Consider the following 15833-nt stretch of genomic DNA (forward strand, 5'->3'; position numbering starts at 1 on the left):
AGTGTCATGGAGCACTGTGATGACAGGCGTCACGGTTCATTGTGATTACAGGTTTCATGGAGCATTGGGATGACAATGGTCATGGAGAATTTTGATGAGAAGCGTCCCGGATCATTGTTTTGTCAGGGGTCATGGAGGGTTGAGATGAAAGTACTCATGCAGCATTGTGAGGACAGGGGTCATGGAGCATTGTGAAGATAAGGGGCATGGAGCTTGGTGATTACAGGGGTCTTGGAGCATTGTGAAGACAAGGGCATGGATCATTGTGATGAGAATGTCATGGAGTATTGTGAAGGCAGGTGTCAAGGAGCATTGTGATGACGTATGTCAGGGTCCATTGTGATGACAATGGCATGGAGCATTGTGATGACAAGGACATGGAGCATTGTGATGCCAAGGGCCATTGAGAATTTTGAAGACAATGTCGTGAAGCACTGTGATGACAAGCTCATGGAGCTTGCTATGAAAAGGGTCATTGAGCATTGCGATGACAAGTGCATGGAGAATTGTGATGACACGATCATGTAACATTATGATGAGAAGTGTCATGGAACATAGTGATGACAGGGACGAGGAGAATTGTGATGACAATGCACATGGAGCATTGGGATGACCAGGACATGGAGCATTGTGCTGGCAAGACCGTGGAGCACTGCGATGAGAAGACCATGGATAATTGTGATGACGAGTGTCTTGGAGCACTGTAATGACAAGGGGCATGTAACATTGTGATGACAAGTGTAATGGAGCATTCTGATCACCATCTTGTGGAGTATTGTGATGACAATGGCATGGAGCACTGTGATGAAAAGGGCATGGAGCATTGTGATGAAAACGGCATGGAGCCTTTTCATGACAGGTTTCAATGAGCATTCTGACGACAAGTGTCAGGGAGCATTGTGATGACAAGTTTATTGAGCATTGTGATGCCAAAGGTCATGAAGCATTGTGGTGACAATGGCATGGAGCATTGTGATGAAAAGTGCTATGGAGCATTGTGATCACAAGTGTTGGTAGCATTGTGATGACAGAGGTCATGGAGCACAGTGATTTCAAGGACCATGGAGCATTGTGATGACAAGTGTATGGGGCAATGTGATCCCAAGTTTCATGGAGGATTGTGATGACAAGCGCATGGAGCATTGTGATGGCAAGTTCATGTAGGATTTCCTGACAAAGGCATGGAGCATGGTGATTACAGTGGTCATTGAGCATTGGGATAACAAGGGTATGGAGCATTGGGCTTAAAATATTCATGGAGTATTGTGATGACAGGTTTCATGGAGCATATTGATGAAAAGGGAAAGGAGCATTGTGATGACAAGATCCTGGAGCATTATGATGAGTAGACCAGGAGCCTGGTGATGACAAGTCTCATGGAGCATTCTGATGAAAAGGGGCATGGAGCATTGTGATTACAGGGCTCTTGGAGCATTGTGATGACAAAGGCATGGAGCATTGTGATGAGAAGTCCATGGAGCATTCTGATGACATGTGTCATGGAGTTTTGTGATGACAGGGGCATGGAGCATTGTGATTACAGGGTTCTTGGAGCCTTGTGATGAAAAGGGCATGGATCATTGTGATGAAAAAGGCATGGAGCCATGTCATGACTGGGTTCAAGGAGCATAGTGATGACAAGGGTTCAGGAGCGTTGTGATGACAACTGTATTGAGCATTGGATGACAAAGGTCAGGAGCATTGTGATGATAAAACCATGGATAATTGTGATGACGAGCGTCATAGGGCGTTGTGATGACAAGTGTTATGGAACACTGTGATCAAAAGGGTTTGGAGCATTGTGATGACAGAGGTCATGGAGCCTATTGATTTCAATTAGCGTGGAGCATTGTGATGACAAGGGCATGAAGCAATGGGATCCCAAGTTTTATGGAGGATTGGGATGACAATGGTAAGGGAAGATTGTGAAGACAAGCGCATGGAGCATTGTGATGACAAAGTCATGTAGCATTTTGCTGACAAAGGCATGGAGCATTGTGGGCAAAATATTCATGGAGTAATGTGATGACAGGTGTCATGGGGCATTGTGGTGATAAGGGAATGGAGCACTGTGATGACAAGGTTCTGGAGCATTGTTATGAGAAGACCATTGAGCCTTGTGATGACAAATCTCATGGAGCATTCTGATGATAATGGACATGGAACACTGTGATTACAAGGTTCTTGGAGTATTGTGATGACAAGGGCATGGAACATTGTGATGAGAAGGCCATGGAGCTTTCTGATGACATGCATCATGGACTTTGTGATGACAAGGGCATGGAGCATTGTGATGAAAAAGACATGGAGCCTTGTCATGACAGGCTTCAAGGAGCATACTGATGTCAAGTGTCAGGGAGCATTGTGATGACAAGTGTATTGAGCATTGTGATGACAAAGGTCATGGAGCATTGTGATGAGAAGACCATGGATAATTGTGATGACGAGCGTCATTGGGCGTTGTGATGACAAGTGTTATGGAACATTGTGATCACAAGCGTTTGGAGCATTCTGATGAGAGAGGTCATGGAGCATTTTGATTTCATTGTGATGACAATAGCAAGAAGCATTATGATGATGTTCATGGTGCATTGTGATGAAAGGGTCCATGGAGTATTGAGATGAAAAGGGGCATGGAGCATTGTGATTACAGGGGTCAGGGAGCATTGTGATGACAAGTGTATTGAGCATTGTGATGACAAAGGTCATGGAGCATTGTGTAGAGAAGTCCACAGATAATGGTGAAGAGGAGCGTCATGGGGCGGTGTGATGACAAGTGTCATGGAACATTGTGATCACAAGTGTTTGAAGCATTGTGATGCCAGAGGTCATGGTGCATTTCGATTTCATTGTGATGAAAATAGCATGAAGCATTATGATGATGGGGATGGTGCACTGTGATGCCAGGGGTCATGGAGGATTGTGATGACGGGGGTCTAGGAGCATCGTGATGACAAGAGCATGGAGCATTGTGCTGAGAGGGCCAAGGAGCATTCTGACGACATGTGTCATGGAGCTTTTTGATGACAAGGGCATGGGGCATTGTAATTGCAGGCGTCTTGGAGCATTGAGATGACAAGTGTCACGGAGCCTTGTGATGACAAGGCCTTGGAAGTTTGTGATGACCGAGGTCATGGATCATTGTTATGACAGGGGTAACGGAGCATTGTGATAACAAGGGCATAGAGCATTGGTCTGAGAAGTTTCATGGATTATTGTGATGAGAGTGTGCATGCAGCATTGTGATGACAAGGGCATGGAACATTGTGATACATGGGTCATGGAGGAATGTAATGACAAGGGCATGGAGCATTGTGATGAGAAGGGCATGGAACATTGTGATGACAAGCGTCATGGAGCTTTGTGATGACAGGGGCATGGAGCAATGTGATGAGAGGGTTCATGGAGCAGTGTGATGACAGTGGCATGGAGCACTGTGGTGCCAAGGATCATGGAGATTTGTGATGACAAAGGTCATGAAGCATATTGAGGTCAAGGGCATGGTACATTGTGTTGAGAAGGGCAGGGAGCATTATGATGACAAAATCATGTAGCATTTTGATGACAAAGGCATGGAGCATCGTGATGACAATTGTCATGGAGCACTGTGATGACAGGCGTCACGGTTCATTGTGATTACAGGTTTCATGGAGCATTGGGATGACAATGGTCATGGAGAATTTTGATGAGAAGCGTCCCGGATCATTGTTTTGTCAGGGGTCATGGAGGGTTGAGATGACAGTACTCATGCAGCATTGTGAGGACAGGGGTCATGGAGCATTGTGAAGATAAGGGGCATGGAGCTTTGTGATTACAGGGGTCTTGGAGCATTGTGAAGACAAGGGCATGGATCATTGTGATGAGAATGTCATGGAGTATTGTGAAGGCAGGTGTCAAGGAGCATTGTGATGACGTATGTCAGGGTCCATTGTGATGACAATGGCATGGAGCATTGTGATGACAAGGACATGGAGCATTGTGATGCCAAGGGCCATTGAGAATTTTGAAGACAATGTCGTGAAGCACTGTGATGACAAGCGCATGGAGCTTGCTATGAAAAGGGTCATTGAGCATTGCGATGACAAGTGCATGGAGAATTGTGATGACACGATCATGTAACATTATGATGAGAAGTGTCATGGAACATAGTGATGACAGGGACGAGGAGAATTGTGATGACAATGCACATGGAGCATTGGGATGACCAGGACATGGAGCATTGTGCTGGCAAGACTGTGGAGCATTGCGATGAGAAGACCATGGATAATTGTGATGACGAGTGTCTTGGAGCACTGTAATGACAAGGGGCATGTAGCATTGTGATGACAAGTGTAATGGAGCATTCTGATCACCATCTTGTGGAGTATTGTGATGACAATGGCATGGAGCATTGTGATGAAAAGGGCATGGAGCATTGTGATGAAAACGGCATGGAGCCTTTTCATGACAGGTTTCAATGAGCATTCTGACGACAAGTGTCAGGGAGCATTGTGATGACAAGTTTATTGAGCATTGTGATGACAAAGGTCATGAAGCATTGTGGTGACAATGGCATGGAGCATTGTGATGCAAAGTGCTATGGAGCATTGTGATCACAAGTGTTGGTAGCATTGTGATGACAGAGGTCATGGAGCACAGTGATTTCAAGGACCATGGAGCATTGTGATGACAAGTGTATGGGGCAATGTGATCCCAAGTTTCATGGAGGATTGTGATGACAAGCGCATGGAGCATTGTGATGGCAAGTTCATGTAGGATTTTCCTGACAAAGGCATGGAGCATGGTGATTACAGTGGTCATTGAGCATTGGGATAACAAGGGTATGGAGCATTGGGCTTAAAATATTCATGGAGTATTATGATGACAGGTTTCGTGGAGCATATTGATGAAAAGGGAAAGGAGCATTGTGATGACAAGATCCTGGAGCATTATGATGAGTAGACCAGGAGCCTGGTGATGACAAGTCTCATGGAGCATTCTGATGAAAAGGGGCATGGAGCATTGTGATTACAGGGCTCTTGGAGCATTGTGATGACAAAGGCATGGAGCATTGTGATGAGAAGTCCATGGAGCATTCTGATGACATGTGTCATGGAGTTTTGTGATGACAGGGGCATGGAGCATTGTGATTACAGGGTTCTTGGAGCCTTGTGATGAAAAGGGCATGGATCATTGTGATGAAAAAGGCATGGAGCCATGTCATGACTGGGTTCAAGGAGCATAGTGATGACAAGGGTTCAGGAGCGTTGTGATGACAACTGTATTGAGCATTGGATGACAAAGGTCAGGAGCATTGTGATGATAAAACCATGGATAATTGTGATGACGAGCGTCATAGGGCATTGTGATGACAAGTGTTATGGAACACTGTGATCACAAGGGTTTGGAGCATTGTGATGACATAGGTCATGGAGCCTTTTGATTTCAAGAAGCGTGGAGCATTGTGATGACAAGGGCATGAAGCAATGGGATCCCAAGTTTTATGGAGGATTGGGATGACAATGGTAAGGGAAGATTGTGAAGACAAGCGCATGGAGCATTGTGATGACAAAGTCATGTAGCATTTTGCTGACAAAGGCATGGAGCATTGTGGGGAAAATATTCATGGAGTAATGTGATGACAGGTGTCATGGGGCATTGTGGTGATAAGGGAATGGAGCACTGTGATGACAAGGTTCTGGAGCATTGTTATGAGAAGACCATTGAGCCTTGTGATGACAAATCTCATGGAGCATTCTGATGATAATGGACATGGAACACTGTGATTACAAGGTTCTTGGAGTATTGTGATGACAAGGGCATGGAGCATTGTGATGAGAAGGCCTTGGAGCTTTCTGATGACATGCATCATGGACTTTGTGATGACAAGGGCATGGAGCATTGTGATGAAAAAGACATGGAGCCTTGTCATGACAGGCTTCAAGGAGCATACTGATGTCAAGTGTCAGGGAGCATTGTGATGACAAGTGTATTGAGCATTGTGATGACAAAGGTCATGGAGCATTGTGATGAGAAGACCATGGATAATTGTGATGATGAGCGTCATTGGGCGTTGTGATGACAAGTGTTATGGAACATTGTGATCACAAGCGTTTGGAGCATTCTGATGAGAGAGGTCATGGAGCATTTTGATTTCATTGTGATGACAATAGCAAGAAGCATTATGATGATGTTCATGGTGCATTGTGATGAAAGGGTCCATGGAGTATTGAGATGAAAAGGGGCATGGAGCATTGTGATGACAGGGGTCTTGGAGCATGGTGATGACATGGGCATGGAGCATTGTGATGAGAAGGCCATGGAGGATTCTGATGACATGCGTCAGGGAGCTTTGTGATGACAAGGGCATGGAGCATTGTGATGACAAGGGAATGGAGCATTGTGATGACAAGGGCCATTGAGAATTTTGATGACAAGGTCGTGAAGCACTGTGATGACAAGTGCATGGAGCTTGCTATGACAAGGTCATGGAGCATTGTGATAACAAGTGAATGGAGAATTGTGCTGACATGTGCATGTAACATGATGTGAAGTGTCATGGACCATTGTGATGACAAGGACGTTGAGAATTGTTATGACAATGGACATGGAGCATTGCGATGATCAGGGCATGGAGCTTTGTGATGGCAAGACCGTGGAGCATTGTGATGCGAAGACCCTGGATAATTGTGATGACGAGTGTCTTGGAGTACTGTAATGACAAGGGGCATGGAGCATTGTGAGGACAGGGGTCATTTAGCATTGTGATGACAAGTGTCATGGAGCATTCTGATGACCATCTTGTGGAGTATTGTGATGACAATGGCATGGAGCATTGTGATGGAAAGGGCATGGAGCATTGTGAAGAGAAGTCCACAGATAATGGTGAAGAGGAGCGTCATGGGGCGTTGTGATGACAAGTGTCATGGAACATTGTGATCACAAGGGTTTGAAGCATTGGGATGCCAGAGGTCATGGTGCATTTTGATTTCATTGTGATGACAATAGCATGAAGCATTATGATGATAGGGATGGTGCACTGTGATGCCAGGGGTCATGGAGGATTGTGATGACGGGGGTCTAGGAGCATCGTGATGACAAGAGCATGGAGCATTGTGCTGAGAGGACCAAGGAGCATTCTGATGACATGTGTCATGGAGCTATGTGATGACAAGGGCATGGGGCATTGTAATTGCAGGCGTCTTGGAGCATTGAGATGACAAGTGTCACGGAGCCTTGTGATGACAAGGCCTTGGAAGTTTGTGATGACCGAGGTCATGGATCATTGTTATGACAGGGGTAATGGAGCATTGTGATAACAAGGGCATAGAGCATTGGTCTGAGAAGTTTCATGGATTATTGTGATGAGAGTGTGCATGCAGCATTGTGATGACAAGGGCATGGAACATTGTGATACATGGGTCATGGAGGAATGTAATGACAGGGGCATGGAGCATTGTGATGAGAAGGGCATGGAACATTGTGATGACAAGCGTCATGGAGCTTTGTGATGACAGGGGCATGGAGCAATGTGATGAGAGGGTTCATGGAGCAGTGTGATGACAGTGGCATGGAGCACTGTGGTGCCAAGGATCATGGAGATTTGTGATGACAAAGGTCATGAAGCATATTGAGGTCAAGGGCATGGTACATTGTGATGAGAAGGGCAGGGAGCATTATGATGACAAAGTCATGTAGCATTTTGATGACAAAGGCATGGAGCATCGTGATGACAAGTGTCATGGAGCACTGTGATGACAGGCGTCACGGTTCATTGTGATTACAGGTTTCATGGAGCATTGGGATGACAATGGTCATGGAGAATTTTGATGAGAAGCGTCCCGGATCATTGTTTTGTCAGGGGTCATGGAGGGTTGAGATGACAGTACTCATGCAGCATTGTGAGGACAGGGGTCATGGAGCATTGTGAAGATAAGGGGCATGGAGCTTTGTGATTACAGGGGTCTTGGAGCATTGTGAAGACAAGGGCATGGATCATTGTGATGAGAATGTCATGGAGTATTGTGAAGGCAGGTGTCAAGGAGCATTGTGATGACGTATGTCAGGGTCCATTGTGATGACAATGGCATGGAGCATTGTGATGACAAGGACATGGAGCATTGTGATGCCAAGGGCCATTGAGAATTTTGAAGACAATGTCGTGAAGCACTGTGATGACAAGCGCATGGAGCTTGCTATGAAAAGGGTCATTGAGCATTGCAATGACAAGTGCATGGAGAATTGTGATGACACGATCATGTAACATTATGATGAGAAGTGTCATGGAACATAGTGATGACAGGGACGAGGAGAATTGTGATGACAATGCACATGGAGCATTGGGATGACCAGGACATGGAGCATTGTGCTGGCAAGACCGTGGAGCACTGCGATGAGAAGACCATGGATAATTGTGATGACGAGTGTCTTGGAGCACTGTAATGACAAGGGGCATGTAACATTGTGATGACAAGTGTAATGGAGCATTCTGATCACCATCTTGTGGAGTATTGTGATGACAATGGCATGGAGCATTGTGATGAAAAGGGCATGGAGCATTGTGTTGAAAACGGCATGGAGCCTTTTCATGACAGGTTTCAATGAGCATTCTGACGACAAGTGTCAGGGAGCATTGTGATGACAAGTTTATTGAGCATTGTGATGCCAAAGGTCATGAAGCATTGTGGTGACAATGGCATGGAGCATTGTGATGCAAAGTGCTATGGAGCATTGTGATCACAAGTGTTGGTAGCATTGTGATGACAGAGGTCATGGAGCACAGTGATTTCAAGGACCATGGAGCATTGTGATGACAAGTGTATGGGGCAATGTGATCCCAAGTTTCATGGAGGATTGTGATGACAAGCGCATGGAGCATTGTGATGGCAAGTTCATGTAGGATTTCCTGACAAAGGCATGGAGCATGGTGATTACAGTGGTCATTGAGCATTGGGATAACAAGGGTATGGAGCATTGGGCTTAAAATATTCATGGAGTATTGTGATGACAGGTTTCATGGAGCATATTGATGAAAAGGGAAAGGAGCATTGTGATGACAAGATCCTGGAGCATTATGATGAGTAGACCAGGAGCCTGGTGATGACAAGTCTCATGGAGCATTCTGATGAAAAGGGGCATGGAGCATTGTGATTACAGGGCTCTTGGAGCATTGTGATGACAAAGGCATGGAGCATTGTGATGAGAAGTCCATGGAGCATTCTGATGACATGTGTCATGGAGTTTTGTGATGACAGGGGCATGGAGCATTGTGATTACAGGGTTCTTGGAGCCTTGTGATGAAAAGGGCATGGATCATTGTGATGAAAAAGGCATGGAGCCATGTCATGACTGGGTTCAAGGAGCATAGTGATGACAAGGGTTCAGGAGCGTTGTGATGACAACTGTATTGAGCATTGGATGACAAAGGTCAGGAGCATTGTGATGATAAAACCATGGATAATTGTGATGACGAGCGTCATTGGGCATTGTGATGACAAGTGTTATGGAACACTGTGATCACAAGGGTTTGGAGCATTGTGATGACATAGGTCATGGAGCCTTTTGATTTCAATTAGCGTGGAGCATTGTGATGACAAGGGCATGAAGCAATGGGATCCCAAGTTTTATGGAGGATTGGGATGACAATGGTAAGGGAAGATTGTGAAGACAAGCGCATGGAACATTGTGATAACAAAGTCATGTAGCATTTTGCTGACAAAGGCATGGAGCATTGTGGGGAAAATATTCATGGAGTAATGTGATGACAGGTGTCATGGGGCATTGTGGTGATAAGGGAATGGAGCACTGTGATGACAAGGTTCTGGAGCATTGTTATGAGAAGACCATTGAGCCTTGTGATGACAAATCTCATGGAGCATTCTGATGATAATGGACATGGAACACTGTGATTACAAGGTTCTTGGAGTATTGTGATGACAAGGGCATGGAACATTGTGATGAGAAGGCCATGGAGCTTTCTGATGACATGCATCATGGACTTTGTGATGACAAGGGCATGGAGCATTGTGATGAAAAAGACATGGAGCCTTGTCATGACAGGCTTCAAGGAGCATACTGATGTCAAGTGTCAGGGAGCATTGTGATGACAAGTGTATTGAGCATTGTGATGACAAAGGTCATGGAGCATTGTGATGAGAAGACCATGGATAATTGTGATGACGAGCGTCATAGGGCGTTGTGATGACAAGTGTTATGGAACATTGTGATCACAAGCGTTTGGAGCATTCTGATGAGAGAGGTCATGGAGCATTTTGATTTCATTGTGATGACAATATCATGAAGCATTATGATGATGGGGATGGTGCACTGTGATGCCAGGGGTCATGGAGGATTGTGATGACGGGGGTCTAGGAGCATCGTGATGACAAGAGCATGGAGCATTGTGCTGAGAGGGCCAAGGAGCATTCTGACGACATGTGTCATGGAGCTTTGTGATGACAAGGGCATGGGGCATTGTAATTGCAGGCGTCTTGGAGCATTGAGATGACAAGTGTCACGGAGCCTTGTGATGACAAGGCCTTGGAAGTTTGTGATGACCGAGGTCATGGATCATTGTTATGACAGGGGTAACGGAGCATTGTGATAACAAGGGCATAGAGCATTGGTCTGAGAAGTTTCATGGATTTTTGTGATGAGAGTGTGCATGCAGCATTGTGATGACAAGGGCATGGAACATTGTGATACATGGGTCATGGAGGAATGTAATGACAAGGGCATGGAGCATTGTGATGAGAAGGGCATGGAACATTGTGATGACAAGCGTCATGGAGCTTTGTGATGACAGGGGCATGGAGCAATGTGATGAGAGGGTTCATGGAGCAGTGTGATGACAGTGGCATGGAGCACTGTGGTGCCAAGGATCATGGAGATTTGTGATGACAAAGGTCATGAAGCATATTGAGGTCAAGGGCATGGTACATTGTGATGAGAAGGGCAGGGAGCATTATGATGACAAAATCATGTAGCATTTTGATGACAAAGGCATGGAGCATCGTGATGACAAGTGTCATGGAGCACTGTGATGACAGGCGTCACGGTTCATTGTGATTACAGGTTTCATGGAGCATTGGGATGACAATGGTCATGGAGAATTTTGATGAGAAGCGTCCCGGATCATTGTTTTGTCAGGGGTCATGGAGGGTTGAGATGACAGTACTCATGCAGCATTGTGAGGACAGGGGTCATGGAGCATTGTGAAGATAAGGGGCATGGAGCTTTGTGATTACAGGGGTCTTGGAGCATTGTGAAGACAAGGGCATGGATCATTGTGATGAGAATGTCATGGAGTATTGTGAAGGCAGGTGTCAAGGAGCATTGTGATGACGTATGTCAGGGTCCATTGTGATGACAATGGCATGGAGCATTGTGATGACAAGGACATGGAGCATTGTGATGCCAAGGGCCATTGAGAATTTTGAAGACAATGTCGTGAAGCACTGTGATGACAAGCGCATGGAGCTTGCTATGAAAAGGGTCATTGAGCATTGCGATGACAAGTGCATGGAGAATTGTGATGACACGATCATGTAACATTATGATGAGAAGTGTCATGGAACATAGTGATGACAGGGACGAGGAGAATTGTGATGACAATGCACATGGAGCATTGGGATGACCAGGACATGGAGCATTGTGCTGGCAAGACTGTGGAGCATTGCGATGAGAAGACCATGGATAATTGTGATGACGAGTGTCTTGGAGCACTGTAATGACAAGGGGCATGTAGCATTGTGATGACAAGTGTAATGGAGCATTCTGATCACCATCTTGTGGAGTATTGTGATGACAATGGCATGGAGCATTGTGATGAAAACGGCATGGAGCCTTTTCATGACAGGTTTCAATGAGCATTCTGACGACAAGTGTCAGGGAGCATTGTGATGACAAGTTTATTGAGCATTGTGATGACAAAGGTCATGACGCATTGTGGTGACAATGGCATGGAGCATTGTGATGAAAAGTGCTATGGAGCATTGTGATCACAAGTGTTGGTAGCATTGTGATGACAGAGGTCATGGAGCACAGTGATTTCAAGGACCATGGAGCATTGTGATGACAAGTGTATGGGGCAATGTGATCCCAAGTTTCATGGAGGATTGTGATGACAAGCGCATGGAGCATTGTGATGGCAAGTTCATGTAGGATTTTCCTGACAAAGGCATGGAGCATGGTGATTACAGTGGTCATTGAGCATTGGGATAACAAGGGTATGGAGCATTGGGCTTAAAATATTCATGGAGTATTATGATGACAGGTTTCATGGAGCATATTGATGAAAAGGGAAAGGAGCATTGTGATGACAACATCCTGGAGCATTATGATGAGTAGACCAGGAGCCTGGTGATGACAAGTCTCATGGAGCATTCTGATGAAAAGGGGCATGGAGCATTGTGATTACAGGGCTCTTGGAGCATTGTGATGACAAAGGCATGGAGCATTGTGATGAGAAGTCCATGGAGCATTCTGATGACATGTGTCATGGAGTTTTGTGATGACAGGGGCATGGAGCATTGTGATTACAGGGTTCTTGGAGCCTTGTGATGAAAAGGGCATGGATCATTGTGATGAAAAAGGCATGGAGCCATGTCATGACTGGGTTCAAGGAGCATAGTGATGACAAGGGTTCAGGAGCGTTGTGATGACAACTGTATTGAGCATTGGATGACAAAGGTCAGGAGCATTGTGATGATAAAACCATGGATAATTGTGATGATGAGCGTCATAGGGCATTGTGATGACAAGTGTTATGGAACACTGTGATCACAAGGGTTTGGAGCATTGTGATGACAGAGGTCATGGAGCCTTTTGATTTCAAGAAGCGTGGAGCATTGTGATGACAAGGGCATGAAGCAATGGGATCCCAAGTTTTATGGAGGATTGGGATGACAATGGTAAGGGAAGATTGTGAAGACAAGCGCATGGAGCATTGTGATGACAAAGTCATGTAGCATTTTGCTGACAAAGGCATGGAGCATTGTGGGCAAAATATTCATGGAGTAATGTGATGACAGGTGTCATGGGGCATTGTGGTGATAAGGGAATGGAGCACTGTGATGACAAGGTTCTGGAGCATTGTTATGAGAAGACCATTGAGCCTTGTGATGACAAATCTCATGGAGCATTCTGATGATAATGGACATGGAACACTGTGATTACAAGGTTCTTGGAGTATTGTGATGACAAGGGCATGGAGCATTGTGATGAGAAGGCCTTGGAGCTTTCTGATGACATGCATCATGGACTTTGTGATGACAAGGGCATGGAGCATTGTGATGAAAAAGACATGGAGCCTTGTCATGACAGGCTTCAAGGAGCATACTGATGTCAAGTGTCAGGGAGCATTGTGATGACAAGTGTATTGAGCATTGTGATGACAAAGGTCATGGAGCATTGTGATGAGAAGACCATGGATAATTGTGATGACGAGCGTCATTGGGCGTTGTGATGACAAGTGTTATGGAACATTGTGATCACAAGCGTTTGGAGCATTCTGATGAGAGAGGTCATGGAGCATTTTGATTTCATTGTGATGACAATAGCAAGAAGCATTATGATGATGTTCATGGTGCATTGTGATGAAAGGGTCCATGGAGTATTGAGATGAAAAGGGGCATGGAGCATTGTGATTACAGGGGTCTTGGAGCATGGTGATGACATGGGCATGGAGCATTGTGATGAGAAGGCCATGGAGGATTCTGCTGACATGCGTCCTGGAGCTTTGTGATGACAAGGGCATGGAGAATTGTGATGACATGGGAATGGGGCATTGTGATAACAAGGGCCATTGAGAATTTTGATGACAAGGTCGTGAAGCACTGTGATGACAAGTGCATGGAGCATGCTATGACAAGGGTCATGGAGCATTGCGATGACAAGTGAATGGAGAATTTTGCTGACATATGCATGTAACATTATGATGTGAAGTGTCCTGGACCATTGTGATGACAAGGACGTTGAGAATTGTTATGACAATGGACATGGAGCATTGGGATGATCAGGGCATGGAGCTTTGTGATGGCAAGACCGTGGAGCATTGTGATGCGAAGACCTTGGATAATTGTGATGACGAGTGTCTTGGATTACTGTAATGACAAGGGGCATGGAGCATTGTGAGGACAGGGGTCATTTAGCATTGTGATGACAAGTGTCATGGAGCATTCTGATGACCATCTTGTGGAGTATTGTGATGACAATGGCATGGAGCATTGTGATGGAAAGGGCATGGAGCATTGTGAAGAGAAGTCCACAGATAATGGTGAAGAGGAGCGTCATGGGGCGGTGTGATGACAAGTGTCATGGAACATTGTGATCACAAGTGTTTGAAGCATTGTGATGCCAGAGGTCATGGTGCATTTTGATTTCATTGTGATGAAAATAGCATGAAGCATTATGATGATGGGGATGGTGCACTGTGATGCCAGGGGTCATGGAGGATTGTGATGACGGGGGTCTAGGAGCATCGTAATGACAAGAGCATGGAGCATTGTGCTGAGAGGGCCAAGGAGCATTCTGACGACATGTGTCATGGAGCTTTGTGATGACAAGGGCATGGGGCATTGTAATTGCAGGCGTCTTGGAGCATTGAGATGACAAGTGTCACGGAGCCTTGTGATGACAAGGCCTTGGAAGTTTGTGATGACCGAGGTCATGGATCATTGTTATGACAGGGGTAACGGAGCATTGTGATAACAAGGGCATAGAGCATTGGTCTGAGAAGTTTCATGGATTATTGTGATGAGAGTGTGCATGCAGCATTGTGATGACAAGGGCATGGAACATTGTGATACATGGGTCATGGAGGAATGTAATGACAAGGGCATGGAGCATTGTGATGAGAAGGGCATGGAACATTGTGATGACAAGCGTCATGGAGCTTTGTGATGACAGGGGCATGGAGCAATGTGATGAGAGGGTTCATGGAGCAGTGTGATGACAGTGGCATGGAGCATTGTGGTGCCAAGGATCATGGAGATTTGTGATGACAAAGGTCATGAAGCATATTGAGGTCAAGGGCATGGTACATTGTGATGAGAAGGGCAGGGAGCATTATGATGACAAAGTCATGTAGCATTTTGATGACAAAGGCATGGAGCATCGTGATGACAAGTGTCATGGAGCACTGTGATGACAGGCGTCACGGTTCATTGTGATTACAGGTTTCATGGAGCATTGGGATGACAATGGTCATGGAGAATTTTGATGAGAAGCGTCCCGGATCATTGTTTTGTCAGGGGTCATGGAGGGTTGAGATGAAAGTACTCATGCAGCATTGTGAGGACAGGGGTCATGGAGCATTGTGAAGATAAGGGGCATGGAGCTTGGTGATTACAGGGGTCTTGGAGCATTGTGAAGACAAGGGCATGGATCATTGTGATGAGAATGTCATGGAGTATTGTGAAGGCAGGTGTCAAGGAGCATTGTGATGACGTATGTCAGGGTCCATTGTGATGACAATGGCATGGAGCATTGTGATGACAAGGACATGGAGCATTGTGATGCCAAGGGCCATTGAGAATTTTGAAGACAATGTCGTGAAGCACTGTGATGACAAGCTCATGGAGCTTGCTATGAAAAGGGTCATTGAGCATTGCGATGACAAGTGCATGGAGAATTGTGATGACACGATCATGTAACATTATGATGAGAAGTGTCATGGAACATAGTGATGACAGGGACGAGGAGAATTGTGATGACAATGCACATGGAGCATTGGGATGACCAGGACATGGAGCATTGTGCTGGCAAGACCGTGGAGCACTGCGATGAGAAGACCATGGATAATTGTGATGACGAGTGTCTTGGAGCACTGTAATGACAAGGGGCATGTAACATTG

This window comes from Mesoplodon densirostris, chromosome Y, assembly GCF_025265405.1.
Source record: "Mesoplodon densirostris isolate mMesDen1 chromosome Y, mMesDen1 primary haplotype, whole genome shotgun sequence".
NCBI lineage: Eukaryota > Metazoa > Chordata > Mammalia > Artiodactyla > Ziphiidae > Mesoplodon > Mesoplodon densirostris.